Source organism: Vombatus ursinus, unplaced genomic scaffold, assembly GCF_900497805.2.
Source record: "Vombatus ursinus unplaced genomic scaffold, bare-nosed wombat genome assembly UNPS02014841.1, whole genome shotgun sequence".
NCBI lineage: Eukaryota > Metazoa > Chordata > Mammalia > Diprotodontia > Vombatidae > Vombatus > Vombatus ursinus.
Genome location: NW_020954619.1, coordinates 43099505 through 43113437, shown reverse-complemented (window position 1 = coordinate 43113437; position 13933 = coordinate 43099505). Strand labels below are relative to the sequence as shown.

The 13933-nt window shown below is 37.2% G+C and overlaps 1 pseudogene; it reads right to left on the bottom strand.

Annotated features, from left to right (window-relative positions):
• Positions 1-9404: 9404 nt before the first annotated feature.
• LOC114026718 lies at positions 9405-9842 on the bottom strand (annotated as a pseudogene).
• Positions 9843-13933: the final 4091 nt, after the last annotated feature.

Here is a 13933-nt window from a genome sequence, read left to right as displayed (position 1 = left end):
TCATCATCATCATCATCATCATCATCATCATCATCATCATCATCATCATCATCAAGATGAGTCTGGTTGACATGTCCAAATCTATTGTTAAAGGTATTCTTTTCCACTATGAATTTCACTACATGACTTCTGTTGTCCCTTCCAACTCTAAAATTCCATGATGTTATGAATCTTCAGACCTTCATTTGTTTATTCAGTTGAGAAGAAGCTTCGTGTTGAAGAAAAGTTTAGGTTCACTCTGATATAATAAAAAACCACAACCTTGAGCAAATCTTCATCTGTAAAATGAGATGGTAGGACTAGATGCTCTCTAAAGTTCCTCCTAGCTTTTATGTCTATGATCTTAGATTACAAAATCTATGAGGCTAGATAGATATAAACAGAAAGATTATATATGTAAGTGTGTGTATGAGTGGGGAGAGAAAGACAGACAGACAAAGAGAGATAGAGAGACAGAGAAGAGATTGTGGACACAAAAACTAGACAATGAGTTGAGCCCTGAAATTTAAAGAGGAAGAGAAGGGTAGACTGGATTGTCTCTGGAAAGGCATACAGTTCCTTTAATGACCTAAAGATTTTCCTTAAAACAAAGGCTCATATTTTAAAATTTTGATAGTATTCTATTATTGTCTATTTGCAATCATGGACTACTAATCTCCAAAGAACTTAAAGAGTATCACTCAAAGATCAATAGAGTTTTATGATGAGTGTAAATATACTGTGATACAATATAAACAAAAAATTAGGATGAATCATAGTAAAAGCATGTTGTCAATGACATGTTGGAGAAGAAGGCAGAGGATGTGGGGTGAGGAGGAAAGAAGAAGGAGGAGGAGGAGGAAGAAAAGAAGAAGAAGAAGATGATGATGATGATGATGATGATGATGATGATGAGCCAGTCACGAGGCAAGAGTGATTGAGGGACAATTCTGATATTTCATTCGTGTCCTTTCAATTTCAGAAGAACTTGAGGAAAGGCTTCAGGACATGGGGTTCATTCCTGTGACAAATTTATAGGAAGATGCATACAAGAATCTCTTAAGAAAGGCTCCCATAGAAGAGTTTCTATCTGCATGACTAGAGGGGGTTACCCATTTGGATGAGATATTAATTGGGTATATGGACAATTCTGTGGAGCTGTATGTCAGCACACGAATATGACCATCCCTTCCAAGGAAGAGACCAAATGTGAATGTCCCTGGGGGTATTCCATAAATCCGTGAGTACTATGGATTCAATTTGAAGCCCAGATCTGATACTAGCCTGTATGACTGTAAACAATTGATATGCTCAATAAGCCCAAGGGGTCTGACAGGTGGTGAAGTGGTAATGGGGTTATCATCCTCTTCATAGAGCAATTCTATTAGAATGTAAACTCATCTAGCCCACCTCCTTCATCTTTTTGCATTTCCTGCCAAGTAAGGACAAGCAGACATCTGGAACAGAAAAGTCTACAAAGTGTCTGTTGGTTCTTTTTTCAAAGGTGAAATTTATAATCCACCCCCTATAAAAAAATCAATCAAGAAACTTGAATGTATAGTACAGCTAGTACGCTTTGCCTCAGTCTCCTAGAGATAAGAAGGCTCGATCGGTTCCTGTGTGTTCTAGGGTACCTGAATCTGAGGAGTTTTCTCCTTGCTGGAGCTTACTTTCAAGGACAGTCAGTAAGTTGGTTGATAAACATTTATTAAGTGTTTACTATGAGCCAGGCACATGTTAGTATAACATGGGTCTGACATGTGAACAGAGAACCATAGAGGGTGTCCCTAAAAGTAGAGAGGTTGGGGATCCTGCTTCTGGTAGAGGAGAGTCATGATGAAATGGAAGAAAGATACTGCAACATGTGAAAGCATTCTGTAACTGATTCCAGACTGAGATCAAGGAGAATGAATGAAGAAAAAGAGTAGGATGTACGGAAAAAGAGAATCAGGCTACCTCATTTATCTGCAACTTTCTCCCTTTTCTCTCCATAGAACTGGACCACTTGCTCTGTTGAAATCTCATTTCTAAACCTCTTTTGTGTGTATGTGTGTGTATGCATTAACCTCATGACAAAACCTCTTTGTAAATGTGTATTGTGGTATACTGTGTATGAAATTTCCAGTATAAAAATAAATTGAACTGTTTTGTTTTCCATTTAGTCCTCTCGTTCTTTCTTTCTTTCTTTCTTTCTTTCTTTCTTTCTTTCTTTCTTTCTTTCTTTCTTTCTTTCTTTCTTTCTTTCTTTCTCTCTCTCTCTCTCTCTCTCTCTCTCTCTCTTTCTTTCTTTCTTTTTTTTTTTTTTGATGAATAATTGGAGTTAAGTGACTCGCCCAGAATCACACAGGTAGTAAATGCCTGAGGCAAGATTTCAAGTCAGTTCCTCCTGACTCCAGGGCCAGTGTTCTATCCACTGAACCACCTAGCAGCTCCTGTTTTCCATTTAGTTCTTTTTTTTTTAAAGTACATAAGCTCCTAGCAGGCAGAGACTATTTTTTTTCTCTTTGTACATCCATCATCTGACACATAGTAAACATTTAGCAAACTATTGATGGTGGATTGATTCATTCATTCATTCATCCTTTCCTTGACATGATCTTGCTATCTTGACACAGGAAGGGAATGGCCACAAGCTGTAAATTGAACCGACAAAAAACTTTAATCTTGGCTAATTTAATTGTGCAGTCTAGGCATGACTACCATAATTCCTTAAGTGTTCTTTTATTTTGGACAGCTTCTGTATTCTTTGGTTTCCTTCTGTCTAATCCTTCAATTGGAGGATTTCCTCAGAATACTAAAATTTCTGTGTAGCTTTCCTTTACCCCTCATTAGATCTTCTCCTTCTGGCATTTTCTCTTATGCACAGAAATGCCAAGACCAATTAAAAACTTGAGGAAATTCAATGTAATAGGTAAGCCTCAGCTTTCTAGGCATTTGAGTGACTAATGACCAACTTTTATGGGAGATGTGAAGTTTACATCCTTTCCAGGACTATTTTCAGTAGATTAAAAATGGTTGATTATCTTAAAGTGACTGTGTGCTTCAAGAATGAAGAAAACATAATCATTTTCCCTTAGTTATAATGGTAGTAATAATAGTAACAACAGTAAAAGTTTAAAACCCAATAATGAGTCAATTAACCAGATCCAGGTTCAAAAAAGGACTTCTGCAATCTTCAGCTACATCCAGAATTGGGATTTTTGCCCCATCCTCCCATGTTGAGCAAACCTAAGTTATAAGGAACATCTTAACTCTTCTTCATTAGGACAAAAGTATACAAACAAGTTATAGGATTAGATAAGGTAAAATAAGATTCTCTTTTCCACAGAAAGAGCAGCTTATCTGCAATCTCAAGTTCTGAATTCCAATCCTACTGTTATAGGATCCTCAGTATCCCTGTGAGTATCCTCAGGAAAGTCATGTATCCTCCCTTGGCTTTGGTTTCCTCATCTTTAACTTGGAGGAGTAGGACTAGATGGCCTTTGAGGCCCTTTCTAGTTCGAGCTCTACCATCCTATAATCCTAAAACGATAGAACTTAGAACTAAAAGGAGCTTTAAAGGTATAGTCCAACCTCTTCATTTATGTGAGAGAACTTTTCATTATATCAGAGAACTAAGGCTCCAAGAGGCCATGCAGTGAATAGAGACCTGAACTTGGAGTCAATTGGACCTGAGTTTGAATCCTGCCTCCTCAACATTCTCATTGTGTGACTGTGGACGAGTCACGTGACTTCATTCATTCTCAGTTTCCTCTACTGCAAAATAAAGATAATACTACCACCTACCTCCAGAGTTGTTGGGAAGATCAAATGAGATAACATGTAAAGTACTTTGTAAAACCTTAAAATACTACATAAATGCTGCTTATTATTGTTGTTGTCATTCAGTTGTTTCAGTCATGTCTGACTCTCTGTGACCCCGTTTGGAGTTTTTCTTGGCAAAGATACTGGAGTGGTTTACCATTTCCTTCTCCAATTTATTTTACAGATGAGGAAAATGAGGCAAAAAGAGTTAAGTGACTTACCCACAGTCACACAGCTGGATTTGAACTCAGAGCTTTCTGATTGCAGGCTCAGAAATGACTTGTATTGCATCACACATGTAGTAAGTGACAGAGGCAAGATTTGAAGCTAGATTCTCTGACTCCAGAATCAGTCTTCTTTCTTCCATACCATTCAGTGATAGACTTGCCTCTCTAGTAGTTACTGTATTATCAGGGCTGGGAATTGAGCCTTGGATTGCTTACTGGAAATCCATTTCCACTTGATGCAAGTGGTGAATCAATAACTACAGTACTGGGCCTAGAGTTAGGAAGACCTGAACTCCAATTTAGCCTCAAACATTCAGCAGCTGTGTGATTCTGGGAGGTCACTTAAGGTCTATCTGCCTTGCTTTTCTCAACTGTAAAATGTGGCTAATAATAGCACTTACCTTGAAAGATTTTTATAAAGATCAAATGAGACAATATAAGTAAAAAAGCACTTAGGACAGTGCCTGGCACATAGTAGGTGCCATATAAATATTTACTCCCTATCTCCCTTGTAGAATGAAAGTCCCAGCTTGGAAGGAGGGACTCTTTCACTCTTGTTGTTGCATCCTTAGCATTGAGCAAAATGTCTAACACATGTCAGACACTTAATAAATGCTTGTTTATGGATTAATTCATTGGTGTGTGTGTGTGTGTGTGTGTGTGTGTGTGTGTGTGTGTGTGTGTGTACCCGCTTGTGCCTTTGTCTGGGTTTTCAATCCACAAAAAGAGAACTTTTTTTTTCCCTTCACAACAATATCTGGTATGAATGAGCATGATAACTTGACCAACAAGTGTGTTTCACTTTTTGCCACAGGGCAGAAAACAAGCTTAGAGTCATGTAATAGGAAAAGCTGGGGCAAAGCCTCCTCCTTGGAGAGATATTTATCCTTTATGGCAAATGTCTTCTCATAATGAAATCACAGCCTGTTTTTCTGTCCATTTGTTCTTCCCTGTGCCCTCTTTCCTGCACTTCATAGAATACCTCTCTTCCCTCAAGGCACAACTCAGACACCGCATGAAGCCTTTTCTTCCTACCTCCCCATCCCCACTTCACCCAGTGCCTTCCCTCCCCAGCTACCATGTGTTTAGCTGCTTTGTATTTGTGGCATATATGTTTATCTGCCATATTCTTCTGCATGTGCTTGTGATCTTCCCCATTAGAATGTAATCTCCGTTGGGGAAGTGACTGCTTAATTTTTGGTCTTGTATCCCCTATATTTAGCATGGTGCCCGGCACAGAGTAACAAAAACATGTTTTGTTTTGTTTTTTTAATTGACTGATTGCTGTTTTTGCTTCTGGAAGAGTGCAGACACATCTTTACCACCCTTTCTTCTTTAGTCTTTTCTCTCTTAAACAAGAATGAATATTTGAGGTCAATCTTGGAGATTGTCACATCATTATAAGAACAGCAAATCTACAGCTGTTGCTGTCATCCAGAAAACAATCTATTCATTCTTTGCTTTCTCCTTCTCTCTTTCTAAACCCATTTCTTCAAAGGTCTTGAAAGAGCCTTTGCATAGAAAAGAGGGAAATAGCCAGACCAAATGATGCAGAACATATGGATGACTTGGACAAAATACTTTCATGTGAAATCCATTTAATTTAATCGCCACAAGATAGGTGATACTCAAGGTGTGGATGTGGAAAAGTGCAGAATTGTACAGGGCTTATATATTGGGAGGGGGCATTATGTAAAAGAAGTCCTAGAATAGGGTTAGGGAGTAAGGTATGACTAGGATTCTTACCTCATCCAGAAAAAAAAAATGATGTCTGGAGCCAAGAGAATGTTCTAAGCAGTGATCACAAGCTGCCTCTCCCCTCTGTCCTGCTTCAGCTCCTGCTTACATATGTCTCATATCTTAGATCCATCCTCCCATCCCATGTGAAATAGAATCCCCTTTTCTCAAATAAAGCTACATTCTGTGCCTGAGGCTTTTAGCGGTTTCATGAAAAGAGTATGCCTTTTGGAGTCAGAATGCTTGTTCCCTCTATATCACAATGGCAAAGGCCAAGGAAAGATGGCTAAGATACGGCTGTACTGACCTGCTTGCTATTTTTTGCACAGGACCCTTCATCTTCTGTGTTTGTGTCTTTCTACTGACTGTCCCCTATGTCTGGAATGCTGTGTATCCTCACCTTGGCCTCCTGAATTCCCTGGCTTCCTTCAAGAATTAGCTAAAAACCCAGATTCTTCAGGATGCCTTTCCTGGTTAATCTCCAACTCTTCCCTCTTTCCCCTCCTCCCATTCCTCATGAGTGTTGTTCATAGTTCATAAGTTACCAGTCACCCAGACTATCTATATCCATGTCCGTATCTACATCTCCATCTATATCTATCTACGCATACACACACACACACACACACACACACACACACACACACATATATAATATGCATAAGTTTTTCAATTCATTTCTCAAGTAGTTCACAAGTATTCTCTCCAGTACTTACCACAGTGCCTACCATTTTTATTAACATCTTTTGTTTTTTATATCACCATCTTTTCTTCCAGTATCCCTCTCCCTGCCTCCCCTCACCACAAAAAATCATTCCATATAACAGATCCTATTTTGAAAAACAAACAAAAAAGAAACAGAAGAGAAAACATATAGCATGATTGGTAATTTATCCAAAAAAAGTTTGAAAACATATGCAATGTAAAACATTTATGGATATTCTACCTCTACATAGCAGTAGAGTGGGAGTGTCTTTTCTTATCTCTTCTTTGTGCCATGCTAATTTTTTATAATTTTGCAAAATATACTTTTGATTTTTTGTACTTATTTGTCCATTTACATTGTTACGGTCATTGTGTATACTGTTTTCTTGCCTATGCTTACTTCACTCTGCTTTAGCTCCTGGAGATCACTCCATGCATCTCTCTGTTCATCACATTTGCAGTTTCTTACAGCTTAGTAATATTCTGTTACATTCGTGTACCACAATTAAAAAGTGCTAGAAAAACTGGAAAGCAGTCTGGAAGAATTTTGGTTTACACCAACACCTTCTACCACATTCCACAATATATTTTCAATGGATCTATGATCTTAATGTTAAAGATCATGAAACAAAAAAAAAAATAGAAGAAAAGCAGACTGTGAACCTCTCATAGTTGTGGATGGGTGATATATTCTTAAGCAAACAAGGGATAGAAACAATTACAAAAAAATGAAATATAACTTTGATTCCATGGAACTGAAAAGTCTCTGCAAAGGCAAGTTAATGCATTTAAGATAAGAAGTGGTTGAATAGGAAAAAAAAATAATATCACTTTTTGGTTATCCAAATTATACAAATAATTAATATATGTATATATACATATGCATATATACATATATGCATGTATAAAACTAAAAGACATACCTCAATATATAAGTAGTCACATAGTAACAAAGAGTTCTCAAAAGAACAATCTATAACAACCAATTGAAAGAATGTTCCAAATCACTGATAATAAGAGAAATACAAATCAAAACAACCCTGAGGTTTTACTTTTGTCATTGTTCACGTGTTCAACTCTTCGTGACCCCATGGACCATAGAGCATCAATAATGTCCTTGTTTTTATTTTGTTGTTTGTTTGTTTGTTTGTTTTGTTGGGTTGGGGATTTTATTTTATTTATTTATTTATTTTTTTAGGCAAATGATACTGGATGGTTTGCCATTTCTTTCTGCGGTGGATTAATGCAAACAAACAGAAGATAAATGACTTGACCAGGGTTGCACAACTACTAAGTATCTCAGGCCAAATTTGGACTCAGGTCTTCCTGACTCCTGGCCCAACAGTCTATCCACTGATCCACCTAACTGTCTCCTAAAAAAACTCCACCGTTTTACCTTACACCCTATGAATTGCAAAAGATGACAAAATATGGGAATCATTAATGTTGGAGAAGTTGCAGGAAGATAGGCACATTAGTGTATTGTCAGTGCAGCTATGAATCAATAAAACCATTTTGGAAAGCAATTTGGAATTATCCAAATAAATTGACTGAAATGCCCACACCCTACCCTTTGGCCCAGAAATTCCATTGCTAGGTCTATACCACAAGGAAGACATTGATAAAAATAATTTCCCTATTTACACTACATTATTTATAGCAACACTATAGCAAAGACAAAGCAAATAAATCTTTCTTGTTCTACTGACTGACCCAAAGAAAAGAAGGGGTTGGTATGACATTTTTTTTTTTTGCAAATGTGTATGATTGCCTCAAGATTTAAATACTGTAACAACAAAGGTGATATACAGTTTAAAATATGTTAAAGGCAAGCAACCCCAAGTTCTAAGGTATGTCTTCAGGACTTTGTTCATTAAAAAATAATAATCATTTGACTTATCACATAATCCATTGTTACAAGGAATTACCTGCCTCTAAGAAGGTCACCTTGGTATACCTAAGCAGCTAATTACATAAATATAGACAAGGGAGATAGAGTGAGGTAGGCAGTTTACATTTAAATTATATAATACTTGAAAAGGCAAAAAAAAAGCTTTTTAAATCTTCCAATTTAATACTTCTTGCCTTTTTTTAATTGTCAGATCCCTTTTTTTCCCTCCCAACCCCAGCCCCCCCAACATAGATATGAATAAAGACTTTTTATAGTCTCCTGGGACTTCAAAGAGATTGGTGCCAATGCTCGAAGAAGGGGAGGAACTTTAACTGAAGACTGATTTAAGACCATTTCAAATAAAAATACACACATTAAATGAAATAAACTAACATGAAAAATCTCCATATTCAAAATGAGGATATCAAAATAATCCTGAGAACTCAACTCATAAACTTTACAGGAACTAGAGAATTATCAGATTTTTAATAGATGTTGCTATATCAAATACTCATAATATCTAAACTTCATGAACTGAAAAGCTTTTAAAATATAGAGACCTAATAGAAGAGATCAAAATCACGTAGGAACAGGATAAAGTATATGTCCTTGCTGTTCTATCTGCTGTTAGAGTTGTTCCAAGTCAGCTTTCAGTGAGCCCATAGCACGTGCTTACATTCTAAATCTTTTCTTTGAATACAGATAAGCACTATTATGAATATTGAATCAAAATGGCCCTGTTACTTGAATTTGCTTTGCATATTTCCATTGTGTTGGTCCCACTTACCATATTTTATATAACTATAACTTCAAACTGGAAATTTGTATATATGCAACCACTTCATGGGATTCATTATCTACCTGAGAAATAGTCCACAGAACATTAAATATAGAAGAATAGTAGCACGATAGCAACTTGTCTCACACCCATTTCTATCCAAACTCCACTGACTAAAACGATAATTATTTTCAGTAATGATAGTGATAATGATGATGATGATGATGATAGGCTATCTCTTTTTTTATTTTAATTTTTAATTACAACTGTAGAATAGACCATTTTATTCTTGCACCTTTTCAATGGTTTCTTCTTTATATTTGCCCTTCTCCTTTCCATCTTGTCGGGATTTGGCTTTACGCTCAAGAATTTTTTTTGCGATTTTTATCCAGTTTTAGTCTGGTGATAACTACCTTTCTAGGGTGAATGCCCACATGGACAGTTGTGCCATTAGCTTTTTCATGCTTCACATGCTCAAAGTAGAGGACATATTTCTTTCTGTAAACATGGACTACCTTGCCAATTTGCTGACCTTTGTAGTGTCCACGAACCACCTGGATCTCATCATCCTTCTGGATGGGCATTGAGCAGACATTATATTTTTGCCTCAGCTCCTTGGAGAGCAGGATGACATAATCTTGCACTGGATATGCGAGGGTGCATTGAAGTGTCCCTTGAGGTTCATGCTTTGGTCCGAGGTCATGAATGGATTGAATTTCATTTTGGCAAGCGGAACCACCCAAAAAGAGACATGTGTGCTGCCGACTTGCTCTCTTAAAGAGAATAAATTATGACTTCCAAATTAAAGAGGATATTGGATGTAAACATCTTTATTAATCACCTGATGTTAATATATCACATTAAGCTATGTAGTTTGATATTAAAATAGAATTTAGGCTTGATAAGTATAAATTTTGTATATATACCAATGAAATATAGTAATTAAAGGCTTCAATTTTCTATCCAGAGCTCAAATTGAACCAATGGAAGAAGATGATTTTTAGTAATAGTTTGGTCTCCTCCAGGCAAGACTCATTGAGTCTAAAAGAAAAGTCTATGGATGGATGCATTAAAAAACATACTGGCATCCTGAAATGAAGGTTCAATGGGAGTAACATTGTCAAGTCAATTAACACCTATATAATACTTGCCTTAATATACACCATTTTGGAACTATAAAATGGATTTATGTAATAATAGATTTGAAAAAAAATATCCCCTCTAATGATACACACAGGCCATCACTGTAAGGAGGCATAGAGAGATAAATCCTGCCTCACCAAAAAAAAAAAAAAATGAAGAAGATTGTTAAACATTTTTAAATCATATGATAAACAGGCTAAAAAAAGCAACAGGGATATTTTTGAGCAAACAGATATCACTCAACCCAGAAATAATAGGTACATGCCACTGGATTTATTGATTATAACTGAAAGTGATAAAATTTCTAAGATCTAAGAAAGGCAATTACAATGGTATTCCATGAGTGAGATCATCTTGAATTCAACCAACAACATGTGAACAAAGCAGCATCAAACAAATGACTCATGTACATTTGTTTATGGAAACAGAGAGGTTTATGACAGTAACCTGATCCAGAATCAGATTATTGCCACTAACCATCACTGATGCTTTATTTTTAAGGAGCTTAGACTTACCAATCTATAAATATTGTGCAAAGAAATAGTAAAGCACATATACAACACATCATTCCAAAGATGTAATAGTCACGGAATGCCTCTCAAGACAAAATCTGGCAGTTAGAATTATATATCAGAAATTCTTTACCTTTTAGAAACCAATAGATAACTAATTCCCATACTATAAGTACAGATCTCAAAATATAAATGAGAATTTAGTCAATGAATGTGTTGGAACCAGAGCATTCTCATAGGCAAAATTACTGCCCACAACTAACACTGATCCCTATGAATTTAAGATGTTCCCATAGGGAACATTTCACTTGAATAGCAAATCTTGGTGAGGAACTTCCATAGCCAATGCAAATCAGTACCTTTTCATTAATCTATTATCTTAGAGAGTTATTTAAAACAGTTCGAGGTTAAGTGACTTCCACAGCAGGATTTGAATTCATATCTTCTTGGCTTATCAGGCAAGCTCTTTATCCACTATACCACACTGCCTTTCATTACCATATTAAAATACTACTAATCTCCAAGCTATGTGGAATGAAATCTTTCAAAATATGAGATCTTGTGGGAGAAATCAATACCATATCAGAACAGTCCAATCATCATTTCCACTACTGGAGTTGTCTTGAAAATACATTCAGTGAGTCTACAGAAGAGGAGATGATTTTTTTAATTTAATTACAAAAAGCAATTAATTTATCCACTCATGCAATAGACCATAGAATATTAAGGATCCATGCCCATCTCTAGGTTTTGGAAGACATTCCTGGATCCATCACATCCAGATATCAGTTGCTTTTGGGAAACTCCCTTCAAAATCAAGGATCAAAAATTAAGACCTCCAAACCTGGGGTGGCCCATGAACCTATCTTCTAAAATCAAAGTCAACTGTTCTAGGGCAACTCTAACTAAAGGAAAGGACCCTGCTCTTGGATTTCTCATTGGGTGGGGGGTGGGGGGCTGGCAGTCATTCCAGAGAGTTCTTTCTGTCCACTCTTTTGGGCCCAGCAGCCCCAGGACCCAGGTCTCCTAATTCTAAACTTTGCAGTTATACATTTCTCACTCCTCAAACCCAGAAAAGGACTTCAGGAATTTAAAAAAAAAAAAAGCTTGCATTATCTACTTCACAGTCTATAAACAGTTGAGCTGCCACTAATCATACAGGAAGCAGGATAGAGTCCTTCTTCTTTGCTCTAAGCAGTTGCAGAAAGGAAAATGTTTCAGGAGAATATTACTCACCCTAACCTGCTTCATTCAAGCAACTGGGGATGTGCTAATCAAACAGTAAGCCAGAATTCTCCCACATGACAACTAGAATGTACCACCCAGTTTTGAATGAGAACAGGATTCCTGTCATCTGTGGGCAACTGCTTTACTAAGTAAATGGAAGGCTGTAGGAACTGCCCGAAATGTGTTCTCTCATTCATGTATTCAACAAGCATTTATTGACCATCTGCTGCTGGGGACTAGTCCACGTCAGGAATACAAAAGGAGCAAAAAGCCCAGCTTCTTTCCTCAAGGAACTTATCAACAACAAACTTCCCTATCAAAATAACGTGGAATGGAATGATCAGCTATGCCTAGTCTTTAACCAAAATAAATTCACAGTTTGCCTTTGCAAACAAAACCGTCAAGGGCTTCAGATTTGTCTCTGTGCATGTGTCAGGTGCTAGAAAGCTGTGGGGCTCAGAAAAGGAGACAGAAGCAGGTGTTGCTTCTTGTGCTGAAAGTGTTCCTCATCTCCCCTCCCTAACACCCCTCCCTATTTGGCTGAAGGGAGAAGCTGGAAAGGGAATCTTGTGATTGGGATTCTGGGGAGGGGATTGAGGGGGGTAGCAGGAAGTTGCCTCAGGCATTGTGTTAGTTGAAAAGAATTCTGGTGCTTTGAGTATGGAAGGGAAGGCAGTAGGCAAATAAATGGAGGGTCTGGGAGCCCACTGTGGTGTCTTCTGATTATTCTGTCTTGTCGATTGTATCTTCCTAACATCTCTCATGCTCCCTTCTCTCCTCTCAAAACTGCCAACACCTTGGTGAAAACACTCATCACCTTATGCCTGGACTACTGCAATAGCCTGCTGACTGGTCCTCCTGCTCAAAGGAATCACAGAAAGGAACCATCTAATCCAACCATATAATTTTCTAGATCAGGGACTTGAGGTCTAAATAGTTTCAATGTCTTACTCAGAGTCATTCGGGTAAATAAGTTGCTGAGTTTGGTTTCAAACTCAGGTACTCATTCCAAAACCAGGATTCTTTCCACTACACCATGGTACATTTGTGCAATGGCATTTTGTAAATCTAGTCATATCTTTAAAGGATTTTCTGCTTAAAGAAATAATGATATGAATTCTTTTGGGGAAAAAAATGAAGAATCATTTCCCAATGAAAATAACTACCCTCATTGGTCTGCTTTGGGAATTGGAGTTTTTCATTTGTTTAAGTTGGGGTTTTCTTACATGTCTATCAAGCAGGGGTATGGTAGGGCTCAAATGAGATAACAGACATAGAGCATTTTGAAAACCTTAAAGTGCTGTATAAATGCCAATTACTATTATTAGCCCACAGTTAGTAGGACTTTGGTGGTCCAGTGATGACTTCATTTCCCAGGACTTCTACTGCACTACTACTGAATTCAAGCAATGTCAAGAATTGTCAAATAGTTAACAACCAGACTGGGAGTTGGGAGGAACAATGTATGCACATACACTTTTAAAATAAATCTGCATTATTTTTAGCACTTAAGACAATCAACACTTAGACAATCAACAAAACAATAAATCAAGCCCTGATTTATAGTGACTGCTGATTCTTGAGTTGTAAATGCTAAAATTGAAAATTCAATAATGGCTTGTAAGGGGGTTAGAGCTGGCTTCAGCACATCCCTGCTATCAAGCAATATCCAGAGACTTTAGCAACAACTGTACCTCCAGTTTTATTGTGCTTTATAAAGGAAATTCCAGGCTTTATTTTCATATAATATACTTTCTGCCGTATTCATTGAGGAGCACCTTCCACAATATTGTATGTGCAGTGTGCAGAGTGGTCCGCATGATGATTGAGTCTCAATATCCAGGAAGATAAGTTCACCTATTGACTTAGGGCATTTCATATTAGCATGATGCTCCAATGTCATTGTCTTCTGTCTTCTGGGGAGTTTTAC